The 24,172-nt window shown below is 39.6% G+C and overlaps 1 long non-coding RNA gene across 3 annotated transcripts in view; it reads left to right on the top strand.

Moving 5' to 3' along the window:
- Window positions 1–24,172, top strand: part of LOC134760074 (uncharacterized) — a 104,391-nt gene that overhangs the window by 42,551 nt on the left and 37,668 nt on the right. Inside the window, exon 3 of one of the 3 annotated variants that reach the window (XR_010136964.1) lies at window positions 15,001–17,864. The exons of the other annotated variants lie outside the window; for them this stretch is intronic. This is a non-coding gene — a long non-coding RNA (uncharacterized LOC134760074). Of the gene's footprint in view, window positions 1–15,000; window positions 17,865–24,172 lie in introns of those variants that run through there. 3 annotated transcript variants of the gene reach the window in all.

Below are 24,172 nucleotides of genomic sequence, written 5' to 3' on the forward strand. Positions count from 1 at the left end.
GCTCAAGTCTATAGTCCTAGCTACCTGGAGGCTGAGGCTGGAAGACTGCTTGAACCCGGAAGGTTCAAGCTTCAGTGAATCATGACCACACCACTACACTCCAGCCTGGATGACAGAGTGAAACCCTGTCTCTAAAAAAGTTTAAATTAAATTAAAATTTTAAAAATAAAAATAAAAGCAAAAGAAGTGCAGTCAATTTACAGAAAAGAGAAAAACTACATCAAGTAATGCTTATTTTATTTTTATTATTTTAATAAGATTTAGATATTATTTCTTTTAAATACATATATTTATTATAAATTTTTATTTATATTTTTATGAACTGAAATTTTATTGTATTTAAAATGCATTAAGTAATGATCGTTTTATTCATAACAGGAGAAATACAAATTAAAACAACAGTGAAAGCTCACTTTTGACTGATCAAATTGACAAAGATCAGAAAATTTGATAGTACATTGTAGGTGAGTATAAAGTAGCACAACTTTTTTGGAGAGCAATTTTATAATATCTGTGAAAAGTTAAAAAGCACATTCCTATTAACTCATAAATTTCATTTCTAGGAATTAGCTTTCATATATACTTACACATGAATTCAAAGCAAAACATATATGGATATTCAATACAGTTGGTTGTAACAGTAAAAGATCTGCAACATTCTAAATATCTGTGAGGAGGGAACTGGTTAAATAGATTATAGCGCATCTGTAGAATGGAATACTAAGAAGCAGTTTTTAAAAATGAAGCAGCTCTATAATAGCAGTATGAGCTGATCTCTAATACATTGAAAATGAAAAAAGCAAGAAGTATAATGGTATATTCATACATGGTCATTTGTGTAAGAACATATATGTGTATATGTTTGCATATGCACAGAATATGATGTATCTCTAGAAGGATATACAAAAAGTATAGTAGTGGTTGCCTTAGGAAAGGGGAAATGAGATAGGGAAAGATATAGGCATGGGAGGGAGTCTTACCTTTCACTCCATATGCTTCTGTTCTTTTAAATTTTTTTTACATGGTTATATATTAGCTATTTGTAAATATATTTTTTACATTTAAGTACTTAGAATAGTGTTGGTATGTATCAAATATTCAATAAATGTTATCTACTCTTATTATTATTCCACTGTTACTCCAACCACCATTTCTGGCCTTATCTTTCACTACATCACTGCAAAACCTTTTTACAACCATTAAAGTGAATAATAACCAGTCCCCAAATATTCCATATGGTTTGCTATTTCCATGCTTATATTCGTATGCTTACTTTTACTTGGAAGGCCATTTTTCCATCTTTACCTGTTGAAATTCTACTTATTCTTCAAGGTCCAATTCAAATAGCACCTCCTCCTAAATTATGTACTAGCCCTATAACCTTGAAATGTTTATGTAATTGTGTCTCAGTTTTCTTATCTGTTAAATGAGATATAATAGAAACTGTAAAGATTAAGTGTGATAAGGTGAGTAAACCTACTCATGCATTTATCCAACATCTATTTCTTGGCTGGGCATGGTGGCTTATGCCTGTATTCCCAGCACTTTGGGAAACTGAGGCAGGCAGATAGCTTGAGCCCAGGAGTTCGAGACCAGACTGGGCAGCATCATGAGACCTTGTCTCTACAAAAAGTATAAAAATTAGCCAGGCAGTATTCAGGAGGCTGAGGTGGGAAGATCACTTGAGCCTGGGAGGTTGAGGCTGCAGTGAGCCTTGATCACACCACTGCACTCCAACCTGGGCAAGAGTGAGACACTGTCTCAAAAGAAAACACACACACACACACACACACCCATACCCATATATTTCTTGACCAACTATTTTATATAGGGATTACAGTATTCACTAGGGCTAGAACCATGGAAAAGTTGACAATATCTCTGTCCTCATGAAGCTCACAGTCTAGAAAGGAAATTTGAATACAGTTGATAAATGCTATGGCAGCTGTAAGCATAGGGTATGGAAGTACAGAGGAGGGGCATCAAACCAAAAAAAAAAAGCAAACCATGGGAGAAATAGTTGGGTTGGAAAGAAAGTCAGAAACAAAATCAGATTTGTTTTGCTTCAGAACTTTGAGTGATCTTAAAGAATTTATTTACAAGCAGGAAGCAGCAGAAAATTTAGAAAGATTAGTCTTGATACCTCTCAGAGTCATTGGTCTCTGTGCTTCTGATAATCTAAGGAAATTCACAGAAAACCTCCAGTAGCCACCTGCTCTTTGCCCTGACAGTTCTCAAGGAAGTGGTCCTCCTGCTGCCCCAAGCCTGTCAGCCTCCATGAAACCAAGCCTTCCACACTATAATACAGAAAAGTAAAGTCTTTGACTGAAGAATCAGGCAGATCTCTAGGTAGTGTAGCTAGGAGAAATAAAAGTTGAACTTAGCTATTCCTTTGTAAGAACCAAGGGACGGGGCCTTCCAGTATTAGGAGTTCTGACGGATACCCCTCCTCAGCCCTCCAACCTGCCCACTTTTACCAGAGGTGCCCTCCTCATCTGAGCTCCCTTTCCTCCTTCTGGTTTCCCCACCCCTCCTCATCCCAGATCTGTCTTTAAGTTCTCAGTTAGGTGACCCCAGTGCTCTCTGGGAGAAACCCTACCTCATTCCTCAGGAGGGAGCTACTTCCTGTGGCTCCTTCTCATACTTGCAAACTCAAGCAGGGCTTTAGGTTTGGTCCAGATGTGAGTTGAAGTTCCCCACTCAGTCTGTAGCATCCAGAAGACTATTTGCATGCCCTTAAGAAAATTTACAGAATTTGATAAAATCTGCCTGCCCCACAAGTGTACAACTGATAAGCTGTAATACATTTGAGCACTGAATTTTTCAGGAACATGTCTCCCCTCAGTGCCAATCCCTTAGGGCCATCAGGTTTGGCAAGCAAGCACATTGAAGACGGAGTATGAAGTTTGTTTTTATTAAATAGAACATCGTTGGCATTTTCTTCCAAGATAAAATGGCTACATAACTAGATATGTCAACTAACAAAGATGGAGATAACAGAACATAAGGTGATATGGTTTGGGTCTGTGTCCCCATCCAAATCTCATGTTGAATTGTAATCCCTAGTGTTGGATGTGGAGCCTGGTGGGAGGCGATTGAATCATGGGAGTGGTTTCTAATGGTTTAGCACCATCTCCCTAGTGCTGTCTTGTGATAGAGTTCTCAAGAGATCTGGTAGTTCAAAAGTGTGTGGCACCTTCCCCTCCCCTCTCTCTCTCCCTCTCCGCCATGTGAAGAAGGTGCTCACTTACACTTTGCCTTCTGCCGTGAGTGTAAGTTTCCTGAGGCCTCCCCAACCACACTTCCTGTACAGCCTTTGGAACTGTGAATCAATTAAACCTTTTCTTCATAAATTAAAAAAAAAAGAAAGGAAATTTAATGACAGTCTAGGCTCCCCATTGGTGAGACATGTGTCCTCAGTGAAGTAAGTGCAACTTGTAACAACAATAATTCATCTTCCTAGACTCCATAAAGGAAAGAACATTGCTTTTAGCTTGGTTTTGACCTTCACCTTTAGGGACCAGCGCTACCATCAGCCCCTGCCATCATTATGCCAAGAAACATTTTCCTCTTACAACTGAGACCTCACAGCTTTACAGAAGCACCAAGTTAAGCTTGTTGAAAGAATGGGTGCTAGTTCACATAGAGTAGCTCCAATGAGATCCTTGTGACTCTAGAGATCCTTCTGGTGGAGGTAAAGAGAAAGTTTTGCCAGTTCATACAGCTACAAGTTGAATAATTTATCTTTCAAGTATTTAAGTTTGGTTTGCCTTTTTGCGGGGAGGGGAGTAAAGTTTTAAAAAAAGACAAAAGAAAACACAAACAAACCAAAACCCGCAAAACAAATACCTCTAAGCCAAAAATGAACCTCTGTGATTCTGCAAAAAATCCTGGAGTAGGCTCAGGTATCTCCCCATGGCCTCTGCAGCCATGCCCAGCTGAAACAATAGGCAAGAGAAGCTTGTATTAGTTTTGATCAAGAAGCCATGAGCTGGAGCTATGATCTGGTTCAACAGCATGCACAATCACATGGCGTCCCAGTGGCACTTGTCAGACACACCCCTGGTTTCCAGTCTGCCTTTCATTAAGTGTGAAGCCCAAAGCCTCTCTGAGCATGTGCAAGGCAACAGATTTATGCTGCCCTCTGCTGGTAAGCAGCTCTACTGCAAATCTTTTACAAGGAGGACTGAGCCAGGGCTGGTTGACTTCTTCCCTTCTCCCAGCCCCACCTCCTAGTAGACTCAAAGATAAATAACCCTGCTAGACTTAGAAGTTGAGTTCTGAGTGGGGCTGAGGTGAGAGTAGAGTGGTGGAGAATATAGATCAGGAGAAGCAGAAAGACCACAAACCAGGGGTGTGTTACTATTAGAATCCAATATAGCCTAGGGGGCTCATCTGTGTATTTGCTCTGTTGGGGGAAATTTTCATTCGAACTCTCTCATGACATTTGAGTTACTTAGTACTGAATGCATTTTGTGATGTATTCAGAAAATGCATTTCACTAATGTTTCCCTAATTCATGGGGGCTGCTGTTTTACCAGTCACCATGATCCTTAATCAGTGGAGTTGTATAGCATGTAGTCTGTAAAAGTGCTTAATAAAAATCATTTAATTCTAAATTACATGAGTGCACTTAACCCTAAAGATATTAAAACTGATTGTTTGATGTATTGCCATGAGTAGGTAGAAATTCAAAAATAAAAGCTTCCTGCACTTAAATCAAAGAGCACCAAGCTCATAGTCACTCGGTACAAGCACATGCATCAGTGTCATGAAGCTGGGCTATGATAAACTAACCCATTTTGGGCTTTTAAACTGTAAATATGAAGTACTTGAACTTGATCAGAGATGAGATACATAAGTGAGTTTTTCTGAGCAAAGTACTGTGTGTGACCTGATAGCTTGCTAAAAGCCTGTGGAGATCACCTGCCACTTATTTGCAGACTTGGTGAGGGTGGCAGTAGGGCTAGCTGCTGATGTTTGGCAGGGTTAATGTGCACTGCTAGTCTAGACCCTAGGCTAGAGGCAGGCCTAGTGTGAACAAATAGGAGAGTGGGGATTTTCATTGACAGAATTGTTATCCTTGGGTTCTCATTGTAGCTACATTCACACTTGCTTAACTTGCTCAGTACAGCCCTCAACACGATGCCATGTCGATGAGGAAACTTAAATCAGTCTTGATTATGGATCACAATAAATTTTGGAGGGATATGTCTGTTAAATTTGAGGGAATCTCAATAATTTCCATGGTTTAATGAGTGTGGCAAGAAAGATTATAAAATGCATACAATCTCTCATTCTCTCTCTCTCTTTCTCTTTCTGTTCTAGATATTAAGTATGCTTACACTGAAGCATTGAAGTTTTTTTCACAGTTAAGAGACTAGCTTTCTGGGTTTTTTAAATAAAAGCCTTCTTCTAAGTGGTTAACCATAGATGAAAAGAAAAGGAGTATCTTCTTTTCTCCTTCCCCCCATGTTAGCAATGCTTTATGTTTGACTTTCAAGGCTTCTGTGAATCCTTGAAAGAAAGGCGGAGATTTCTAGAAATATCAGGGACAATATATGGATCCCATACATCTCATTGAGAACCAAGCACAGAGTTGGCTAATAAAGTAGCCATTGTGAGTTATCTATGCAGTACCTGTTGAGTGCACTATAATATGGTAGGTGGTAATGGAAAGCATCAATAAAGAAATAGAAAGTAAGATACTATATTTTTGGAGAATGCAGTCTAACAGGTCTAATTCTGCTAGAAAACAAACACTCTGTTAAATTATCCTATAAGTACATTACTTTTATTACTCAACTGACTATCTAAGGCAGTTTCTTTGGAAACAGACCAAATTGACGATTGTGGGCAGGAGGTTTATTGGGAGAGTATAGGAAGTGAGAGAAGCAAGACTGGGCGGAGAAAGAAGTTGAGCTACGTTGCAGTTGCAATAGAGGTCTCATCTGGTCTGTTGGGGAGCTCTGGGGCTAGGATGGTCTTTCAGAGTGGTCTCAAGTTGAGGCAAATGAGCCTGGATTTTGTACTTCCCTGCCTTGACTGGTCATTGGATGCAGGCTTCCTTCCCCATGGAGGGAGCATAGTCTTGAGTGAGACAGTTCCCTTTGGCCCAGGGAAATTTCCAGAGAGAGAGTCAGTCCTGAGGCTTCCGCAGGCAACACTCCCAGCAGTTGCAGGAAATGAGGGCCGTGGTTCTGAAAGGAGGTTTCTAGGTGGTGCATGATAGCAGCAATCCCCAACCTTTTGGCATCAGGGTCCAGTTTCATGGAAGTTAATTTTTCCACAAACCAGGGAGCAGGGAGGATGGTTTGGGGATGATTCAAGTGTATTACATTTATTGTGCACTTTATTTCTATTATTATTACATTGTAATATATAATGAAATAATTATACAACTCACCATAATGTAGTATCAGTGGGAACCCTGGGCTTGTTTTCCTGCAACTACATGGTCCTATCTCGAGGTGATGGGAGACAGTGACAGGTCATCAGGCATTAGATTCTCATGAAGAACACACAACCTAGATCCATCTCATGCAAAATTCACAATAGGGTTCACACCCCTGTGGGAATCTAATGCCTCTGCTGATCTGACAGGAGACGGAGCTCAGGCGGTAATGTGAGCAATGGGGAGTCGCTAAAAATACAGATGAAGCTTCACTTGCTTACCTGCTGCTTACCTCCTGCTGTGCGACCCGGTTCCTAACAGGCCACTGAATGGTACCAGTCCATGGCCTGGGGACTGGGGACCCTTGCACTATAGCATCCACAATAGTCCAACCTGTGTGCTTCTTGGATTCACTTGCTTCTTACAGTAAGTTTACTTTATGTGGAAACAGCTTCTCCAGGATTCTGGTTGGTGTTGCTTCTTGGGTATACTTACAGAAGGAAAATAGGAAAAAAATGGCAGTTCCTGCTGCTGCAGCAGCTGGTCTCAAGGATCATATCTGATACTCATTGTCTTCCTCCTCTATTACCCATTCTAGATTCCTTTCACCCTTGGCTAGCACCTCTGCTGGTCTAGGGAGCTTAGTTGGTGGGATAATCTAGACTCTCAACCCTGTGGGGTATGAGCCCCTGGTCACCATGCACTTCTCAGGCCATCGCTGCTGCATGTGTCCTTGTCCTTTTGCTGTCAAAACTGGGCAGGGGAATTCAAAAATACACCACTGCCCCTGCATCCTTTATGCCATTCTCTCCAGGATATGATAATGCTGTTGATTAATTGGCAGGTATGGAAACAGATTCAAAGGCTTCCACTTGGCCTTCCCACCTATAATGGCTCTTACTCCACAGAAGAATGAACCAAAGTGAGAGTTCTAACTACCAAATATGTTCATTACAAGTGAGCATTCAAAGACTTGCAGGCTAGGTGCAGTGGCTCATGCCTATAATCCCAGCACTTTGGGAGGCCAAGGCAGGCAGATCACTTGAGGTCAGGAGTTCGAGACCAGCCTGGCCAACATGGGGAACCCCATCTTTACTAAAAATACAAAAAATGAGCCAGGTGTGGTGGCACACACCTGTAGTCCCAGCTACTTGGGAGACTGAGGCACGAGAATCGCTTGAGCCCGCGAGGCAGAGGTTGCAGTGAGCTGAGATTGCACCACTTTATTCCAGCCTGGGTGACAGAGCAAGACCCTGTTTCCAAAACAAAACAAACAAACAACAACAACAACAAAAAGACTGGCAAAATGACCACTAGCTATGTCAGTCTCAGTGGTCCCAGAGTGAGCTAGTCAGGACCCCATTTCTTATCTAGTCCCAACACATTCTCCAGTAACAAAAGGGTTATTCAAATATTTCAGATCTCAGTTATCAGTGTCAACACAAACCCCTTGTCTAACTGTCATCAAAATGTCTGGGTATTCCGCATATCTGCTCTGCAACTACCTTAGTATTGATATATGGTCTTAAGTCCCTTTGGGGAAGAACTAGGGGAGTCGTTACTGTATGTACCAGCTGTGATGCTGCAGGGTCATAGCCCCTCATTTAACAAATGAACTTCAAGGTCTGAGAACTAGCTCAGGTCTAGAAACTAGACAGGGGATCGTGGTTTTTTTATTGGGGTGGTTGCCCTGAGCTTCTTGGTCATTCATCCTTGATTTCTTCTGAGGGTATAAGTTAAGGAATATATTCGTCAGCTGCTCATCTATTGGGCCCCTGAGAGCACCATGTTCTGTTAACTGTCTCCTTAATTCTCTGACCACCCTGGTTGCCACTCTAACATAACTGTCCATTATAAGAACTGTGTTCACCTTGCTTTTGACAGCTGAGTGCTACCACCTAGCCTCTGCACTTTCAGGATATTATCAGCCCCATTCTACCATTACCAGTTTTGTAATAAATTTCCTACCGTGAGCCATGGCCTACAGAAGACGGCCATAATCTCTGAGAGTGTCAGCAATGCTAGCCTTCCATCTCACCAGCACATTCCTTATCACTTTGGCAAACAGAGTGCCCTCCAGGCCATCCCATAACACGTTGTCTATTGGTGCTTATTTCCGGCCGTTTGGAGTATGTCTGCTGTGACATGTCCCTTTCTCTGTGCTTTTTGAACCTATCCTCCACCAACTGTCATGGACTTCTCATTTAATGTGGGCAATGGCTTTTTCCCAGATTCCCACAGCACACTAGTGAGGTCCTTGTCGGAAATTAAATCCTGTGTCCTAGGTGAGTGTTCCCATGCTGATACATTCTCCTTCATACAACTTTACATTCCACCCTTCTTTATCCAGAATCTTCGGGATCCAATCCTATAATACCATCCTGGCTTCTGCAAGTACATTTTGTCTAGGTTGCAAAGATCCTTAGCATGTAGGCTTTCCTTTCTTATCGGCCCAGCACTTCCTCCGTTGGGTTATGTTGTGACTTGATCCTAGTTATTGGTCTGGTGGTCAGGAGGGAAGGTGAGGGTAGACCCTGAGCAGGACTTGTGTGATCTGGCAAGCAGAGGCCTGCGTCATCTTCAGTGTGGGGTGAGGGCGCACTGACCATTAGTGGGGAGGAATGGTCTCCTGCAGGCCAACATGGTTCAGGCTGATCTGTTTTTAATGCTCTTGAGAACAATGGCCCAGGAAGTTCCAAGATCCCACTCCTCAATCAATCTTAGTGTAGGAGACTTGGTGGGGTTCAGAAGTTAACCTTCTCAGAGACTTTTCCACCCTTAAAACTGAGTACTGGTCCTGATCCTCAGCATTGTCTGCCCTCCAGCTGTAGGAAATGAGAAACTATATATGGCCAAGGAGACCCTCTGACTTTTACACTTTGCCTTTAGTTGGTAATTAATTACCCCTCTGTTTTTCATTGTCTTTCTTAGATATATTGATAATACCCAGCACCAATCAACTGGTTTCCATAGTCCTTATAAGTAATACTTTTCCTGTACCTCTCAAACACCTAAGATTTTGTACCAGTCAGTACATCCCATTCCACTGACATCTTATCTTACTCACTACCTGTAGAAGTTCTAACAATTGCATGGATACAGCATGCCAGGGCCTACCAGTACCTCACTTACCACCAGTTATGGTGTCCTTATTACCAGTTGGACAGTGGGTCACACAGCCAATTAGAAGCCTCAAAATTCTATTCTACAGGAATTCCTAGCTGGAGCAATCAGGCAAGAGAAAGAAAGAAAGAGCATCCAAACTGGAAAATAGGAAGTCAAACCATTGCTGTTTGCCAGTGATATGATCTTATACCTAGAAAACCCTGAAGACTCTTCTAGAAGACTCCTGGATCTGATACATGAATTCAGTAAAGTCTCAGGTTACAAAATCAATGTACATAAATGAGTAACACTGCTATACACCAATAATGACGAAGCTGATTGTCAAATCAACTCAATCCCTTCTACAACAGCTACAAAAAATAAAATAAAATACCTAGGAATATAATTAACCAAGGAAGTGAAAGATCTCTACAAGGAGAACTACAAAACACTGCTGAAAGAAATCATAGATGACACAAACAAATGGAAATACATCCCATGCTCATGAATTGAAAGAATCAATATTGTGAAAATGACCATACTGCCCAAAGCAATCTCCAGATTCAATGCAATTCCTATCAAATACCAACATCATTTTTCACAGAATTAGAAAAAAAAATCCTAAAATTCATAGGCAACCAAAAAAGAATCTGAATAGCCAGAGCAATCCTAAGGAAAAAAAAAAATTCTGGGGGCATCATACTACTTGACTTCAAATTATACTGCAAGGCTATGGGAAACAAAACAGCATGGTGCTGGTATAAAAGTAGATACATAGGCCAATGGAACAGAATAGAGAATCCACAAATAAAGACAAATACTTATAACTAACTAATCTTTGACAAAGCATACAAAAACTTAAGTTGGGGAAAGGACACCCTATTCAATAAATGGTGCTGGGAAAATTGGATCGCCACATGTAGAAGAATGAAACTAGATTCCTATCTCTCACCATATACAAAAATTAACTAAAGATGGACTAAAGACTTAAATATAAGACCTGAAACCATAAAAATTTTAGAAGAAAACCTAGAAAAATCTCTTCTGGCATTGGCCTAGCCGAATAATTTATGACTAAGACTCCAAAAGCAAGTGCAACAAAAACAAAAATAAATAAATGATATCTAATTAAACTAAAAAGCTTCTGCACAGCAAAAGAAGTAATCACCAAACTAAACAGACAACTTAAATAATGGGAAAAATATTTGCAAATTATGCATCCAACAAAGAACTCATATCCAGAATCTACAAGGAACTCAAACAAATCAGCAAGAAAAAAAAATCCCATCAAAAAGTGGGCTAATGACATGAATAGACATTTCTCAAAAGAAGATATACAGATGGCTAACAAACATATGACAAAATGCTCAACATCACTAATAATCAGAGGAATGTAAATTAAAACCACAATGAGATACCACCTTACCGCAGCCAGAATGGCCATTATTAAAAAGTCAGAAAACAATCGATGTTGGCATGGGTGTGATAAAAAGGGAACACTTATACACTACTGGTGAGAATGTAAATTAGTACAACCTCTATGGAAAACAGTATAGAAATTTCTCAAAGAAGTAAAAGTAGATCTGCCATTTGATTTAGCAATCCCACTACTGGGTGTCTACCCAAAGGAAAGTCAGTCACTATATAAAAAGACAACTGTGTGCATATGTTTATCATAGCACAATCACAATTGCAAAGATATGGAATCAACATAAGTGCCCATCAATGGATAAATAAAGAAAATGTGGTTATCTATCTATCTATATATCTGTCTACTCTGTCTATCATCTATATACAATTGAATACTACTCATCCATAAAAAAAGAATGAAATAATGTCTTTTGTAGCAACTTGGATGAAACTGGAGGCCATTATTCTAAGTGAAGTAACTCAGGAATCAAAAACCAAATACCACATGTTCTCACTTATAAGTGGGAGCTAAGTTATGGGTATCCAAACATATGGAGTGATATAATGGGCATTGGAGACTCAGAAAGAGGGAGGTTGTGAGGGGGCTGTGGGGTGAATAATTACCTATTGGGTACAATGTACACTATTTGGATGCTGGGTGCACTAAAATCCCAGACTTAACCACTATACAATTTATTCATGTAACCAAAACCCACTTGTACCCCTAACGCTATTAAAATAAAAATTTTTTAAATTCTATTTTATGATCAGCATCCTAGGACCATTCGTGGTGCCAGCTGTCTTAGATCAGGTTTCAGGAAATAGACTCTGAGACAAATAGTTGCTTGCAGGATGTTTATTGGAGAAATTATTGAAACAACACCTGTTAGAAAGTAAGGGAAGCAGGATCGGGCAGAGGGAGAAGCTGAACTCCAATGTGGTTGCAATAGAGACATCAGCCAATCCCATAAAAAATGCTGGTGCTGGGACAGCACTTCTGAGTTATCCCAAACTGAGCCAAGGGGGCCATGTTTTTGTACCACTGCACTAGATGTGGACTGGCCCTGGGGAGGGAGTGTGACATTGGGCAAGACAGCTTCCTTCGGCTAAATCAGGGCTTCTCCACAACAATACTATTGACATTTTGGACCAGACAGTTCTTTCTTAGAGGAGGGAGGCTGTCCTGTGCATTATAGGACATGTATCAGCATCTCAGCCTCCACCTACTAAATTTCAGTAGCATTCCCCCTTGATAATCAAAATATCTCCAGGTATCACCCCCTGTGTGTGTGTGTGTGCATACATTTGTGTTTGTATGTGTGTTTCCCTGCCACATGAGGACACATAAAGAAGTGTCCCTCTGCAAGTTAGGAAGAGGGCCCTCACCAGAATCAGCCACCACCTTGATCTTGGACTTCCCAGTCTTCGGAATTGTGAGGCATGCATTTCTATTGTTTAAGCCACCCAGGCTGTGGTATTTTTGTTATAGCAGCCCAAACTGACTAAGGCAGACCTTCATCATTTTTCACCTTGATAATTGAAATAGCTGACACTCTCTACAGCTTCAGGAGACCACTCCCCATACATCTTCCTTATGTTCTCAGAGTATCTTTCATAAATGCAGGCATGAGCATGTCACTGCTGAACTAAACACCTCTCACCTGAAGTAACATTTTCCAAAGTGGGGTCTGCATCTCGTATGCTTTTCAAAAATGCTGATTCCAAGGCCTAACTCATCAGGCTCAAAGTCTCTGGGCGTATGGCGCTTAAAAATTACAGTTAGACAACCTAAACTCCTTTTTATTCTAAGTGCAAACTCCTTTTCATGGCACAGGGTGCCCTTCAGAAACTGAAATCTCAGCCTATCTTCTTGGCTTCATCTCCACCATTCACTCTCCTGTTTGTACTAAAAGCTGCGCCCAGCTGAACTACTTGCGTTTTGTTGAAACATGCCACACATGTCCCGATATTTGTACCTCTTCACACATTACTGCCTTCTTTTCCTCTAACTGCTAAAATTCCTGTGTGTTTTAAAACTCAGCTTCTCCTTGAAGCCTTCCATGATTATGTTCTTCACCAGTGTCTTCCTTTCCTTGGGGCTTCCATAGCACTCACCCTGTTATTCTGCATGTTATTCCGTTCCTACCCTCACCCCTGGGCTATTCCCCTGTAGATACCTGCTTCTCTCCTGGAATGGTGGCCCTCTGAGAGCACAGCCTGGGTCTTTATTCTAGCAGGTTAGTCACTCAATAAACGCTGACTGAGGGAATGAATGAGCATTATGACACTCACTCTGAGTCAGTACTGCCTAATCGAAGTATAACGTGAAACATGTATGTAATTTTAAATTTTCTGGCAGCCACATTAAAAAGAAAGAGAAACAAGTGAAATTAATTCTAATCATGTTTTTATTTTACCCAATCTATCCAAAATATTATCATTTCAACATGCAACTCATACAAAAAAGTATTGATATATTTTACATTATCTTTTCCCACTAAGTCTTCAGAATTCTAGTATGCTTTCATACTGAACACATTTCAAACCAGACTGGCCATAATTCACATGCTCAGTAGCCACATGTGGCTAGTGAGTACCATACTGGAATCACTAAACAGCATGATTCTATACTAGAGAGGATGCTATTAAGATATATGTGAGAGCTTTTGCCTATAAAGTAAGCAGTAGTCTAGTCCAGGGTTCATACTTGGTGGTTACATGGCACTTGAATGGTTTTTACCAAGACTGTGTTAACGTTGGTCTCCTTTGTGTGCAGCATGTAGATGCAAGAGCAGGTCTGACTGAGAGAGTCCTGCGTGTGAGCTATGCACGGCCTACAGAAAGTCAGCAGGACTGTCAGCAGCTAACAAACCTACTTCTCAACCAGGCAGTTGGAGCTGAAATGCACAAACAAACTACCTCTTTAGGGAACATTAAAGGCTTTAAATGAGAATGCGACATTCTTTGGCATGCAAAGCCGCACCCTTCAAAGCCATCATCACTGAGGTTCTACTTACCGAAAGAAAAAGGCACAGAAATGTAAATACAGTTCATTTGTAGATGCCTTGGTAGAGGTGTATCCACGCCCTCTAGGGACATCATTCCATCTAAGGGAGGAGATAAAGAACATTTCTTAAGCCGGAAACTTAGAACCATTTCAAGATGTGAACTGTTTGTCTTGCTCAGGCCTGTCTGCTGGCTCCATCTAACTCAGACAGCAGTGAGTGTTTGCTGGGCCCAACCTCTACTCTCTTGGAGTCAGAACTGAAAAAAGAAAGTGATTCTCCAACTCCCAGCCCCACACTCGGTGACCTCAATTGAGAAGCCTGGTGCCAACTGGCACCGAGCATAGGGTGGAACTGAGGGATGACTTGGCATTCTCAGCCTGGCACCCTCTTGGTGGGCAGGAACCCAAAGCAGCCTTTCCTTCTGCTTCTGCTCCCTTAGAGCAAGAGGCCTCAGTTTCAATCAAAACAGTCAGATACACAAATTAGCATCAGAACCAAAATGGTTTCCTGGGAAACTAATGACGAAAATTCCAGTTTTAAAACATTTTCTTTGCATCCTAGAGAGAGAAGCCATGTTTTTCACTAGGACAAAAGTCCTGTGCCAAAGAACTCCATCTCATATAAAGAAGTGTCATTGACCAAAGACTCTGGAATAGATGAAAAGTGCTATTTGAGGCTTTCAGGACATGCTTTATGTATTTTTCTATACCTTGTTCCCATATAATCCTGACCCATTCACTCATGCCTGTTTTTACAGAAGTGACACATTTCCTCATTAGTTTCTTTTCCCAGCTGTCCTTTGTCCTATAAGAAGTTGAATTTTTTAGCATGCAAGCAGCTGGAGAACAAGTCAGAGATTTAAAAAAATTATTGGTAGAGAAGACTTAGAATATCATACCTCTACCCATCAAAACCTATCCCTTGGAAATTATCTAAGAAAATAATTTGCATTCCAATGATAATAATATACATTTGTAGAGTGGTTCATAGTTTACAAAATGCCTTCACATATATTTCCTCAATTCAACTTCTCAATAGTTTGAGTAGAAATACAAGGTCTAATCTTTATGTTCTGTCTCCTAGGAGCACTCATTCAACTGACAAACACATACTGAGAGCCTTCTCTGTGCCTGACCTTGAGGAATGCACTGGGGAACAGAGCCATCGGACATCCTCCCTTCTGGGATGAGCTGAGTCTTGGGAAAATAGAAAGCAATTAAAATTCATTAAAATTCAGAGGTATATACAGCATGCTGCAGGAACAAATAAGAAGGACCCTCAATGCAGCATTTTAATATTGAGTAATCTCTTAATCTGAAGAAATTAAACTCCTTAAGGATGGAATTTCTGGCATCCTAAAAAACCAGTAAGGGAGGTATTGGCAGGGAAGCCTTCCCAAGGCCCTCTAAATCACACAACACTGGCAGTTTCTTACCTGAGGGTATAATGATGGTATGTGTATAATATGTGCATCAGGCACACCCCCTTTTATTGTGCTTCACTTTATTGCATGTCACAGATATTGTGGTTTTTACAAATTGAAGGTTGTGGCAACCCTGCATCCAGAAAGTCTACTGGTGCCATTTTTCTAGTAGCATGTGCTCACTTCCAGTCTCTGTGTCCATTTTGGTAATTCTGTTAATATGTCAAACTTTTTCATTATTATATCTGTTATGGTGATCTATGATCAGTGATCTTTGATGTTACTATTGTAGTTGTTTTGGGGCACCATGAAGCATGCTCATATAAAATGGCATTCTGACTGCTCCATCGACCAGCCTTTCCACATCTTTCTCCTTCTCCTCAGGCATCCTTATTCCCTGGGACACAACAATATTGAAATTAGGCTGACTAATAACCCCTACAATGGCCTCTTAGTATTCAAGTATTCTCACTTTAAATCAGAAGTTAGGAATTATTAAGCTTAATGAGGAAAACATGTTGAAAGCTGAGACAGGCCGAAAGCTAGTCCTCTTGTACCAAACAGCCAAGTTGTGAATGCAAAGGAAAAGTTCTTGAAGAAAATTAAAAGTGTTACTCCAGTGAACACATGAATGATAAGAAAGTGAAACAGCCTTATTGCTGATATGGAGAATGTTTCAGTGGTCTGGATAGAAGATCATACCAGCCACAATATTCATTTAAACCAAATCTTAATCAACAGCAAGACCCTAATTCTCTTTAATTCTATGAAGGTGGAGAGAGGTTAGGAAGCTGCAGAAGAAAGTTGGAAGCTAGCGGAGTTTAGTTCAGGAAGTTTAAAGAAAGAAGCCATCTCTATAACATTAAAGTACCAGGTGAAGCAGCAAGAGCTGATGGAGAAGCTATAGGAAGTTATCCAGAAGATCTAGCTAGGATCACTGAGGGAGGTGGCCACACTAAACAACAGATTTTCCATGTGGACAAAACAGCCTTATATCGGAATAAGATGCCATCTAGAATTTTTATCACTAGAGAGAAGTCAGTGCCTGGCTTCCAAGCTTCAAAGGACAGGCTGACACTCTTATGAGGGGCTAATGCAGCTGGTGACTTTAAGTTAAAGCCAGTGTTTCTTTGTCATTATGGAAATTCTAGCACTCTTAAGAATTATGCTAAATCTACTCTGCCTACGCTCTATAAATGGAACAACAAAGCCTGGGTGATAGCACGTCTGTTTACAGTATGGTTTACTGAATATTTTAAGCCTACTCTTGAGACCTATTGCTCAGAAAAAAAAAGATTACCTTCAGAATATTACTGCTCATTGACATTGTACCTTGTCATTCAAGAGCTCTGGTGGAAATGTACAAGAAGATGAATGCTGTTTTCATGCCTGCTAACACAATATTTATTCTGCAGCCCATGGATTGAGCAGTAATTTTGACCTCAAGTCTTATTATTTAAGATAGGGATATTACTGCCATAGATAATGATTCCTCTGATGGATCTGGGCAAAGTCAATTGAAAACCTTCTGGATAGGATCCACCATTCTAGATGCCATTAACATTCATGATTCATGGGAGGAAGTCAAAATATCAACATTGACAGTTTAGAAGAAGTTGATTACAACTCTCATGGATGATTTTTTTTGGGTTCAATATTTCAGTGGAGGAAGTCACTGCAAATGTCATGGAAATTGCAAAAGAACTATAATTAGAAGTGGAGCCTGAAGTTATACAATCCCATGATAAAACTTGAACAAATGAGTGGTTGCTTCTTATGGATGTGCAAAGAAAGTGTTTTCTTGGGATGGAATCTATTCCCGGTGAAGATGCTGTGAAACTTACTGAAATTACCACAAAGGATTTAGAATATTCTATAAACTTAGTTGATAGAGCAATGGCAGGGTTTTAGAGGAGTGACTCCAATTTTGAAAGAAGTTCTACTGTGGGGGAAAATACTATCAAACAGTATCACATGCTATAGAGAAATCTTTGCGAAAGGAAGAGTCAATCAATGCAGCAAACTTCATTGTTGTCTTATTTTAAGGAATTGCCACAACCACCCCAACCTTTAGCAACCACGACCCTGATCAGTCAGCAGCCGTCAACATCAAGGCAAAATCCTCCATCAGCAAAAAGATTACAACTTGCTGAAGGCTCAGATGATCATTAGCATTTTTTAACAGTAAAGTATTTTTTTATTAAAGTATGTACTTTTTTTAGACATAATGCTACTGCATGCTTAATAGACTATAGTATAGTATAAACATACCTTTAGATTCACTGGGAAATGAAAACATTTATGTAACTCACTTCATTGCAATATTAGCTTTATTGTGGTGGTCTGGAAATGAACTGCAGTATCTCTAAGTTATGTGTGTATTGTATATTAGAGTTACAGTATGAAACTAAAGTATGTTCAGTAGTCATAACTTTAGGTATGACTCTAAACTAATAGGCTTGATTTTTTTCATAATATATTAGCATCTATACACTCTCCAAATGAGCATTGGACTCCAGTGTAGAGCAACTACTTTTTTTTTTTCTTTCTTTCTTTTTTTTTTTTTTTTTTTGAGACGGAGTCTCTGTCGCCCGGGGTGTAGTGCAGTGGTGCGGTCTCGAGTTACTGCAACTCCACCTCCCAGGTTCAAGTGATTCTCCCTCAGCCTCCTGACTAGCTGGGATTACAGGCACTTGCCACCACACCCAGCTAATTTTTGTATTTTTAATAGAGACGGGGTTTCACCATGTAGGTCAGGCTGGTCTCGAACTCCTGACCTCATGATCTGCCCGCCTCGACCTCCCAAAGTGGTGGGATTATAGGCGTGAGTTACTGCACCCGGCCGAGCAACTACTTCTGAATGTAGATATTGCTTAAAACATTTTATAATACCCTTTTATTGGCATTCTCTTCAGAGTCTGGAGGTAGTCTTTCTCCTATTCTTTTTCTCTTGTTTTTTTAATTGCAAGAGTAATGCACATACATACTCATGTAAACAATTTATTATTACACAAATATATAATTTTAAAAATGAAAGTCTCACAATCATCTCCCCAAAAACAACAGTGTGTGATATATCCTTTCATGGTTTAAACATGTCTGTGTTTACACATATTTTTTAGGGCAGAGTGGAACCACATTGCACAGCTTCCTTAAGAGATATATATCTCAATGCATATCTTAAATATAGATATCTTTCTGTGTTGGTAAAGACATAGTATTCTCTTAGATGACTATATATAGTCACTCAATATATAGATGCACTATAATTTATTTAAGCAGTCTTCTACTGATGAACACCAGGTTGTTTTTATAATTTTTCACTCTTATGAACAAAACTGTGATTAAAATCTTTATACATATTGATTTGGACATTAGTTTGAGTATTTCTAGAAAATAAATGTCTAGGACAAATTCCTAGCATATTCTTTATAGATCCTCAATGTAAAGCAAAGCTTTAAATTTAAGACTAGTGAGTCATTTAAAAGTCTTTTTGGTCAAAACAAAACTTGACAGTAAGTGGGGTGACTAGGGACTAGGCATGTTGAGCAGCTAAGATGCCTATACCTATCATTCTGCTAGAAACTAGCATTATCTCATCACTCTTGGAAATTCTGACAATTGTGGCATTACTGTTCCCATTTTAGAGATGAAGAAATTGAGACAGCAAGAGGCTAAGCTTTTCCAAGGTTATGCAGTTAGCAAATGGCAGAGCCAAGATTGGAACTAGGTCTTTCCAATTCTTTTGACTATAGCACCTGCCTCTCAGTAGTATAAAACCATGTTACTGGTTTCTTGGTTTAAACTCCAACTGTCTCTAAAGAAAATATCAAAAGTGTTTTAGTCAATTTCAGAAATGCTGAAATAAATGTAATCTTTCAAAATCTATATATAAAAAATACTTTGCATTTGAATACATAAATTTTGCTATGTTAATTGTAAAATGTCTCATAGTCTAGTCACGTCATCTCCCTTTTCTTACTGAATAACAGTGCTGTACTATAAAAAAACAGTGCACCCCATATACACCATGGAATACTATGCAGCCATAAAAAATGATGAATTCATGTCCTTTGTAGGGACATGGATGAAACTGGAAATCATCATTCTCAGTAAACTGTCGCAAGAACGAAAAACCAAACACTGCATATTCTCACTCATAGGTGGGAATTGAACAATGAGAACACATGGACACAGGAAGGGGAACATCACACTTCGGGGACTGTTGTGGGGTGGGGGGAGGGGGGAGGGATAGCATTGGGAGATATACCTAATGCTAGATGACGAGTTAGTGGGTGCAGCGCACCAACATGGCACATGTATACATATGTAACTTACCTGCACATTGCACACATGTACCATAAAACCTAAAGTATAATAATAATAATAATAATATAATAATAAAATAAATGAAAAAAAAAAAAAAAAAAACAGTGCACCCAAATACATACATTTCTTTATTCTAAAATGTTTCAGGTCTGGATTTATACAAATTCTATTATTCAAAATGGATAGTAAAGAAGCAAACTCATTATGAAGTCAATTTGGCTGCCAGCTTCATTGTACTTAGAACTAACCTGTCATCTGAGAGTCTGTTCCTTGCTGTTTAATTACCTCTTTGCTTTCAAGCCCCTTTTGAAAATTCACCAGTTCTATAGTATTTTTTAGTTTCTCTCTAGGGACAGGCTCCTCTGGAAACAACATACAGATACCGTGAGAAAAGGTGAGTTTAAAAAAATAGGGAAACTAGGAGGCTGAAAGAACAATATTCAAATGCTACTCTTCAGAATGGTTGTGTTTCAGTTGCTTCATCTTGGATTGTCAACTCAGAAGGCAATACTAATGTTTTCCAATGAAATGGTTTAATTGTATACAATGTGCTCATTAGCACTGAGTTCCCCCTTTGTCCTAGTGTCTTTCCTGGTACCTCATGTGCTCCCATAGCGTGCCCTGTATGTACTCATCACATCATTGACCACAGTTTCCCATCCTCCTTCCTCATTAGACTGAGAGTTTCTGGACAACATAAACCATGTTTCTGTTATCATTACGTTCTTAGTTCATAGCACAGCATCCAGCTCATGATAGTTGCTCATTTCATTTGTTGCTCGAAAAAAATGTCAGAAAACTTAAGGGCAGCTTTCCCCAGATATGGTCTCTGTTTCTACCTTTCACCAATATTAACACAAAGCTCAACACAATTTACATTTCCCCAAAAACAATTCATTCACACCATGACTATTAGTGAGCAATGTAGATTTTGCTGAAGATCTTGTAGGCATATTAGGGGAGGGTGAGCCATGTAAAACTCGAGATCTGACATATTTGTTTCCTGCAGTTGTTTTTCCCCATTGTGCTTCCACCTCACAGACTTCCTCCTTCTACTAGACACAACAACTCAGTGCTTTCCCAAACTCTTCCTCCAAACTCACATACCCATGCCTAGCAGAGCCCATGGTAGACACATGCTTTTAGAAGTGGTGGGTGGCTGTGTTAAAAACAAAAAACAAAAAACACATTTTTTCCCTATTACATCAGCATTTGCAGCTATTAGTACTTAGATTTTCCAAACAGCTTTATAGTATCTAATGTAAGCAAAATCATGCCTCTTCCAGGCATACCATTTTGAAAGTCACCCTCCACCTCTCCAATCCAAAGAGGAACGAGTCATTTCTAGCTAGTGACCTTCCTCTTATGAGTCAAGTGAGGTCCTTCCTGCTGGGCCCTCAGCTTGTGTTCACCTCCACTACCCCCGGTGCTTCGTGGTTCCCGGTCTCCAGGGAAGAAGGCCTCCTCACCTGGGCCCTGAGCTCACCATGCCAGCAGAGGCAGAAACCTCTCACCTTACAACTGGTGTTTCCCTCTCTCTCTGACCTCTCGAAAATCTTCTTTTCTCTTATTAATTTTAATTAATTAAATTTATATATAATTAAATTATGTCATTTAATATATATTTGATTTATTTAATTATTATATTAATTCATTGTTATATTATGTTTTAATACTTTAATATTTTAATGATTTAATAATTTAATATTAATATTTAATTATTTAATTATTAATTTAATTATTTAATTTAAATAATTAAAATATTTAATAATATATTATGCTGCAAAGTTACTAATCTGCTGCTATGTGCCAGACACTGTGTGCAGCACTTATTTATGTTACCTCATTTAGTCGCCAGGGCAACCCTGTAGATGGTTACTACTACTCCTATTTCACAGATAACAAAACGTAGGTTAAGGAAAATTAAGTCATTTGCCTAAAGGTGTTTCACTCATGTGGAATTTGAACACAGTGTGTCTGCAACACCTGTGTGTGCTTTGACCCCGCACTCCCTGAATAGACCCAGCATTACATCCCTGTTACAAGCATAATCTGAGTGTTCCCTTCCCCTTTTCTATCTTTTGTGGATCTAAGAACTTTGCCCTGCCCAGCAGGCCACCTCTGCCATGGTCAACTGTCTTGCTGTTAACTCGGGCTGTGTCTCCCCTCAGGATGTGGTTTCCTCCCTATCCATTGTCATAGCCAGCTCTGAACTCTGCTATGGCCTTGGCTAATTTGCTTTCATCTTTTTTTTCTTCCTCTTCAGTATTTCTACCAGTTACTGGATCCCTCCTGAGAAAGATTTCTCACTTTATTCACATCCAGCTGAGCCCCAAGAAACTTCCCAGTTTTCCTTTGTTATAGCATCTTGGAAAGTTCCCTGCAGTTCTTAAAGGTCTCCCAGTATTTAGTCTTATGGTTCCTAAAGAAGAATAATTTTTATCAAAAGTTTAGTAACTAAGAAAAGATCTCCAAGTCATATTATTGAGTGAGAAAGACAAAGTGCAGAAAAGTAACTATGATGTGCTACCAGCCACATACAAAGGACAGAAAAACTACCTGTTTTGGGTAGTTTTGGAGTGAGATGATTTTTACTGAGCAGATGAAGAATAGGAGCAGGAGGAGATTTCACTGTATATCTTTTACAGTTGATGTTTGGACCATATGAATATATTACCAATGTCAAAACTAGATGAGTGATTTCTTTTCCTAAAGAAATGCAAGTAATTTTCCTGATGGGCAGGAGAGGGCATTTTGCTACAGTAGTTTATGAAAAATAATAAATGAAAAAATAGTTTTGATAACGAAGACAAACAACTTGTTCCAGAAGAATGTTCAGGTCAGTGAATATTTCACATAAATCTGGTAATCCAAAACACCCAGCATTATGGGTAATTTGGACAATGGTCTAAAAGCAATCAGTTGGTAATGGAAAGTACCAGTCCAACTATATGTGTCCTGTTTCTTGCACTGTACACGCCTAGGGATTAGGAGGTTTCCTCTCTCACTCAGCTAGAACTCAGTAAATGTTTAGTGGTAATAGTGAAAAATTGCCCTACAGAATCCCTTCAATACTAAGAGGAACAAGAAGCCATTTCAGTGTGATTTGTTGAGTCCTAAAAAAACAACAGAAACTTTTTTTTTTTTTTTTGAGAAGGAGTCTCCCTTTGCTGCCCAGGCTGGAGTGCAGTGGTACAATCTTGGCTCATGGCAAGCTCCACCTCCTGGGTTAACTCCATTCTCCTGCCTCAGCCTCCGGAGCAGCTGGGACTACAGGCACCCGCTACCACACTTGGCTAATTTTTTTGTATTTTTAGTAGAGACAGAGTTTCACCTTGTTAGCCAGGATGGTCTCAATCTCCTGACCTCGTGGTCCGCCCACCTCGGCCTCCCAAAGTGCTGGGATTACAGGCATGAGCCACCGCGCCTGGCCACAACAGAAACTTTTAAGCACAGTCAAGTTGATGTCAATTCCATCTCTGCTTAATAGCATAAAATAGAGGGAAGTTGAGTAAGCAACTGTGCCCTCGCTCACATTCCTAACCCTAGTCTTGGAGAATGCATAATAACCATGCTCTAGCCCAGTCCCACATAGTAACCAATGCATGTGATTGAGGAAGCTAGGGTCAGTTCTCAAGAGCCTGAAGACTATTAGCATTCACTTCTTACCTCCAAATACTCTTGACCACATCTGAGGATAGAATAAATCCCCAAAGCCAAACCCCAAAATGACTGGCCTTCTTAGTTTTCTTTGATTTTGAGATGACCAAGGGTTGACCTCCACCCTGAGATTGGAATAGATTGGACATGGCTCCAGGCCTTTTCTGCATTTAGATCCATCTTCTTGGGAGCAGGATAAATGGCAGCCTATTCCTGTCACATTATTCTTCTAGCAGATGGGATTTCATCCAGATATATTTTTTTTCCTAAGCAAGGGAAAAAATTCCTACTTTTTTTCATACCATAGGTGCAATTTACACTAAACTGGAAAAAAACAGGGATGCCTCAGCCTTTTATTTTTAAAAAGTTTTAATTGAAAAATAACAATTATCATATATATTTATTGCATGCAACTGGTTGTTTTGAAGTATGTATACATTGTGAAATGGCTAAATTGAGCGAAATTAACATATGCATTACCTCAAATACTTATCATTTGTGTGGTGAGAGCACTTGAAATCTACTCTCAGAGATGTTCAAGAATACAATACATTGTTAGTAACTATAGTCATCATGTTGTATAATAGATCTCTTGAACTTATTATTCCTAACTGAAATTTGTATGCTTTGACTAACATCAAAGAGAGATGTTGGGCAGATAGTGTTAAGCCTTATTTTAGACATCTTGAAATGACTGAAAACAATAGAAGCTGTGTGGGTAGAAAGCTGACTTTCAACTTTCCCTAATCCTAAAAATTGTAGACAAAGTCTAATGAATTAATAGAGACCCAAGTCATTCCAGACTAGGAACACATGGGAAATTGCCAATGGATAGTTGGATCC

Source organism: Pongo abelii, chromosome 15 (genome assembly GCF_028885655.2).
Source record: "Pongo abelii isolate AG06213 chromosome 15, NHGRI_mPonAbe1-v2.0_pri, whole genome shotgun sequence".
Classification (NCBI taxonomy): domain Eukaryota; kingdom Metazoa; phylum Chordata; class Mammalia; order Primates; family Hominidae; genus Pongo; species Pongo abelii.